General features: G+C 44.7%; 1 pseudogene; it reads left to right on the forward strand.

The window, feature by feature from the left end:
* Positions 1-3,279: 3,279 nt before the first annotated feature.
* Positions 3,280-4,149, forward strand: LOC124232936 (chromobox protein homolog 1-like; annotated as a pseudogene).
* Positions 4,150-6,024: the final 1,875 nt, after the last annotated feature.

Raw genomic sequence — 6,024 nt, forward strand, 5'->3', positions numbered from 1 at the left:
CATACAGGTATGGGTTTTGAGAGCACAGAGGAGAAATCCCAAATGCTCACCGAAATCAGGAAGGCTGACTCAAAGAGGTGACTTTGCACTTAATCTCAGAGGATAAGGAGCACTTGGCCAGGCGAGAGAAAGGGAAAAGTCCTCAAGTAGAGGGGAGAGTGTGAGCGAAAGAACGTGCCTGTTTGGGAACTGCAGGTAGCTTGGCTACAACAGGAGCATAGGACATACGTGGAAGGGCAGTGGCAGGAAACAGGGCTGGAAACGTGACCAACTCCAGCTGTGTCCAGCTAAGGAATTTTGACTTCTTTCTTCAGGTGATGGGGAGCTATTGAAGGCCGTGTAGCAGAAGAGAGACATAATTGGATTTATGTTTTGAGAAGATCTCTCTGGAAGTCCTACAGGGAAAGAATTGTCGGGGAAGCTGGGAAGACCAGATTCACTGGTTGCTTCAGTAGAATGATCAAAGATGACAAAGACCTTCAGTAGGGGCTGTGGGTGTGACAAAAAGAAGGGATTTAAGAGATATTGGGGTAGCTGATTCTAAAGGACTTGACGACTCATGGTGGTGGGGAGAGGGGACTGACTTGAGCAGGAAAAGACTAGAATGACTCCCCTAAGTGTCTTTTGAGTAATTGAGGTAAATATATAAATTCACCCAACAAATATTTTTGAGAACCTACTATCTACCAGGCATTAATCTATGCACTGGGAATATGGATGTGAACAAGATAGAAAAAGTCCAAGTGGAAGAGACTAACAGTAAATAAATAAATGAAGAGATAGCATAATTTCAGATTGTGATAAGCCTTACGATGAGAAATAAAGTATGGTAAAAAAGGTGGAGCACAGTGTTTATTTTATGCAGGAGTCAGGAAATGATTCTCTGAGGAGGTGATGTTAAAGCTCAGGAAAACCATGTAAAAATCTGGAGGGAAAGACATACAGGCAGAGGGAAGGGGGCATAAAGAACCGGTGACTGAGATAAGGGAGTCTCGTGCGACAAACAATGAGAAGGTCAGTGTGGCTGAAGCTCAGTAAGTCAGGTAGCAGGATAAAGGAGGGTGGGCAGGGGCTGGATTCTTACAGCTTTGTCCATCATGACAACGAGTGTGGATTTCATTCAAAGTACAACGGGAAGCCGTTGGATGGGTTTGAGCAAGGGAGAAACATAATTTGAATTATGTTTTTGTTATTGTTGTTGTTTTTAAGTCATTAGATGGTGTCCCAATGTCATTCTGGTTGTGGAGTATAGAACAAATTTCAGAGATGCAAGAATGAAAGCAGCAGTCCAGGCAAAAGAAAATGGGGGCTGAGCCTTGGGTTGTAGCAGTGAAGGTGTTGAGGAGTGGATAGTCTTTTTATCTTTTCGAGGGTGAAAAAATCAGAACTTGCTGATGGATTGGATATAGGGGAAAACAGGAACCAAGAATCACTCCTAGCTTCTTCACCTGAGAAAATAGGTGAAGGTTGGTGTTCTTTACTGAGGTTCAAAAGTGTTGGGGTCGAACAGGTTTTAGGGAGGTGGAGGAGGGAATCAAAGGCTTTGGTTCAGACATATTCCACTTAGAAAGCCTATTAAACACCAAGAGGATATATGGGAAGTCAGCTAGATACACAGGTCTGGAGTTCATAGGAAATGTTTGGGTTGACATAAAAATTTGAAGATATTTGATGTGGTGAGATTAAACGAGATCAACAGGAAGCTGAATATAGATAAGAAAGAGAAAGTGGTCCAGGACTGATCCTCGGTCACTCAAGATATACTAGTTGAGTGGAGGAGGAGCAGCAGCCAGCGAAGGAGACTGAGAAGGAGATGCTGGTGAGAGAAATTTGAGAGTCTGGTGTCCCAAATGCCAAGTGAAGAAACTGTTTCAAGAAGGAAGGAGCAATCTTCCATGCCAAATGCTGCTGACAGGTCTAGTAAATGAGACCTGAGAACTGACCATTGGACACGGCAAGATGGAGATCATTGGCAACCTCAACAAGAGCTGTTTTGGCAAAGGGGTGGTGACAAACACAAGGAAACTGGGAGGTGAGAAAGTGAAGATAAGGACTATAGGTGACTCTTTCAAAATCCTTGCTTTAAAAGCATGCAGAGAGCTGAAGTGAGAGCCGCACAGGGATAAGGGGTCAAGGGGATTTTATTTTGTTTTGTTTTTATGGCATATTTGTGTGCAGATGGAAATTATTCAGTAGAGAGGGGAAAACTAGTGATACTGGAGGAAGAGGGGTGAATTGTAGGAGTGAAAGCCTTCAATTAGCAGGAGGATGGGATACAGGACACGAGTCAGGGGGCTGGTCTTAGGAACAGGTACCATCCCACTTGCTAAGAGGAAAGATGGCAGAATGTGGGGGCAAAGGGGCTTGGTCCTACCGGGAGGAGTCCTCTCCAGTTGTTTTCTCTTTCGTAGGAACATATTCAGCTGAGAGTGAGGAGGTAGAAGGGATGTTGGGATTTTGAGAAGCAGGGAAGAAGGTATAAAGAGTAGTGGCAAGATCAGGAGAGCAAGCTGGATAGCAGACGTGTTAGGATTGCCAAGCAATGGTGAGTGCTCATCTAGGATATACGATCCTTAATCTTTTTTCCAGTTTTATTGAGCTATAACTGACATATAACATTGTGTAAGTTTAAGGTGTACAACCTGATGATTTTATACACTTATATATGGTGAAATGATGACCACAGTAGCATTAGCTGACACCTCCATCATGTCACATAATTACCACTTCTTTTTTGTGGTGAGAGCGTTCAAGAGCTGCTCTCTCAGCAACCTTCCAGTAGATGATACAGAGTTGTTAACTACAATCATCATGCTGTATATTAGGTCACCAGAGCTGCTTCCTCTTATAACTGGGAGTTTGTACCCTTTGACTGACATCTCATGTCCCCCACCCCCAGCCACTGGCAACCAGCATTGTACTCTCGTTTTTATTTACATGAAAGATTTTATCATCTGACTTACAAACTGGCAGCTCCAAACTACTTCCAAAAACAATTATTGTCAGCATCAACAGTAAATGAAGTGGGCATGGTGCGGGCGGCGGGCAGCTAGACTGCAGGCCCTCTTGTTTGGCAGAGGGGAGGCCATTAGCCAGGGCCTCTGGTGTGCCCCTTCAGTGAGGGGCTCTCCCATGGCCACAGGGCTTCTTGCCTTTCTGGGCACAACTCCCCTGGCCAGCCGGATGCAACACACCGGTAGCGTGGCACCGACTCCTCTTGGGCTCTTGGGCGCTGCTCTGAGCAGTGTCATCCTTTATACCAGAAAGCTGGGCTGCACAATGAGGAAAAAACAAAGCAAGAAAAAAGTGGAGGAGGTGCCAGAAGAAGAGGAAGAGGGACACGTGGTGGAAAAAATTCTCGACCGTAGAGTGGTAAAGGGCAAAGTGGAGTACCTCCTAGAGCAGAAGGGGTTCTAGGTCAGGACAACATGTGGGAGCCAGAAGAGAACCTAGGTTGTCCCGACCTCAGTGCGGAGTTTCTACAATCACAGGAAACAGCACGTGAGGCAGATAACTCAGAGGGAGGCCAGCACAAGGCTGACTCCGATTCTGAAGATAAGGGACAGGAGAGCACGCCAAAGAAGGTGGGAGAGTCAGAAAGGCCACGAAGCTTTGCCTGGGGTTTGGAGTCGGAGCTGGAGTGGATTGTTGGAGCCACAGACTCCAGTGGGGAACTCATGTTCCTGACAAAATGGAAAAACTGATGAGGCTGACATGCTCCCTGCCAAGGAAGCCAATGTCAAGTGCCCACAGGTCATATCCCTCTATGAGGAAAGGCTGACGTGGCCTTCCCACCCATCGGAGGAGGAGGACATAGAAGATGACAAGAGAGAACTCTCCTGAGCTCCAGCCCCTGTTGCATCTGACTACAGGTTTCAAGGGGGGGAGGAGAGGAGTTCTACTTGTCTTAACATCATAGAGGTGGCTTGAGAAGATGTCCTTTGAAGAGCCAGTATATTTTCTGTGCCCTACAGCAGCCCAAGTGCTTTAGAGCCGTTCCATGCTGTTTGGTTTGTACACCCATCCCAGGAGGGGGAGGAGAAGTGTTTCTAGGCAGCCATTCTGCAATTTGCTAAGAAAAGCAGAGGTCCCCCCCCCCCCCCCCCATGAAGGACAGAACTTGCAGAGCGGGTGTGTGGGAGAGCAGGAAGAAACCGTAGATCTTCAAAGAGCATCTCCACGACCCACTGCATTCTTCCCAATAGCGTTAACTCTGCGTTTTTACAGCGTAGCATGCGTGTAGTTTGTGTCTACTACTGGTGTATGTTTCGGGGTGGGAGGGATGGGGTGGGGAGGAAGGGAAATGAGTAGGATCATTTTTCTTAAAATTTGGGGGCTGATTGGGGGAAAATGGTGAAACAATGGAAAGAACAAACAACTAATGATGATTTGGTTCTGTGTCCAGGATATTTTATCTTTTCAAAAAGTGTCATTGGTCAACCTAAACAAGGACTGTGATGGGCTGTTTAAAAGCTGTGGATGCGTGAAACTTAGAAGCCTAGGTGTTGGCTGCCTGAGTTAATACTGTTCCCAACAAAGGACTAAGCCAGTTAATAACGTATTAAAGCTGCCGTTTGGGGGATGGAAACTGGTTGAGGAGAGCAAGTCTTTTATTGGAGCCTATACACAGGCAGATCGTGGTCTTAGAGGGGCTGATTCTTGAAATTGACGAGAAGACGCTTTCTTTCCAGTTATAAAGCTGTAAATATCAGCTCATCCGTCCAAGCCACTGGCTGAGGTATTTGAGGAAGGGAAGAGGGCGGTATAGGAGGTGGGAGAGTAGGGGAAGACAAGGGCCCATGCTATTAGCGTGGAAAATTCTTGGAGCCTCTCTACTTTTTGAACTTTGAGATCTGAAACCATTGGTGACAGGGTTCCGTCACTGACAGCAACAGTTCATTGAATCCATTCAAAAGCTGAATGATTTCAAACACTATGGTCTCAGAAGAAGATTAGACTTGCATACCAGGGCAGTGTTCACTTTAAAACACAAGAGAAAACAAAACAAAACAAAACAAAATTTTTAATCATTAGAATTGACTAACACCCAAAATGCTGTTTTGAATCATGAGATCCATCAGTTCTTGACGTCACCTAGATCCGCGTTAAGAGCTCCATTGTAAAATCTTTTTAGGCATGTGTTAAGTTTCTGTGAAAACTTTGTTAAAATGTAAACTTCATACCACACTGTCAGTCGTTATCTTAATAAAGTATAGATTTATAATCCTTAAAAGAAAACCAATAAATTCAGTGGATAATGCAACAAGGCCACTATGAGGAAAGGCAGCTTAAAATGGATACATTCTGGTTTCCTTAAAAAAAAAAAAAGTTATTCCATACTCAGGTAGCCCTGTGTATCTTCTCATTCTTTTTCCCTTTCTGATCATCTTCCACAAATTGCTGAATGTGCAAAATTTGGAGCCATAAGATATTCACAAATTTCAATATTCTTGCTGTCATGGGCTCTTCAAAGCTCTACTCTCTGTCTCTGAGTTTGGCTTCTTTAGAATCCACATATAAATGAGATCATACAGTATTTGTATTTCTCTGTCTAACTTACTTCGCTTAGCATAATGCCCTCAAGGTCCACCCATGTTGTTGCCTATGTCAGGATTTCCTTCTTTCTCAGGGCTGAATAATATGGTCCTTGATTTCAAGTGAGGTTGGTCAGTCTGGTTGTGTGTTAACTCCAGCTAGTTTAGCCACATGGGGGCAGATGTGAAGTAGGCAGATAAAAACAAATGACGATGCTTTGGTGGAGGGAGACGCTGTGGGGTAGGAAGATGGAGAGTCTAGCTTGGCATGTGTTGGGTTTGAAATATTTAAAGAGATGCAGGTAAAGCTGTCTAGTAGACAGTTGCAAATGAGGAGTCTACGCTATAAATAAAAGTCTGAGAATTACTCACTGATTCAACAAACGTTTACTGAGTATGTCTTGTGTGCCAGACACTGGTCTGAACCCTGGGGTGTAGCAGGAAAGAAAAGACAGGATTTCTGCCTTCATACAGAACTTGCATGCTAGTG

The sequence above is a fragment of the Equus quagga genome, unplaced genomic scaffold (genome assembly GCF_021613505.1).
Source record: "Equus quagga isolate Etosha38 unplaced genomic scaffold, UCLA_HA_Equagga_1.0 146_RagTag, whole genome shotgun sequence".
In the NCBI taxonomy this organism is placed as follows: domain Eukaryota; kingdom Metazoa; phylum Chordata; class Mammalia; order Perissodactyla; family Equidae; genus Equus; species Equus quagga.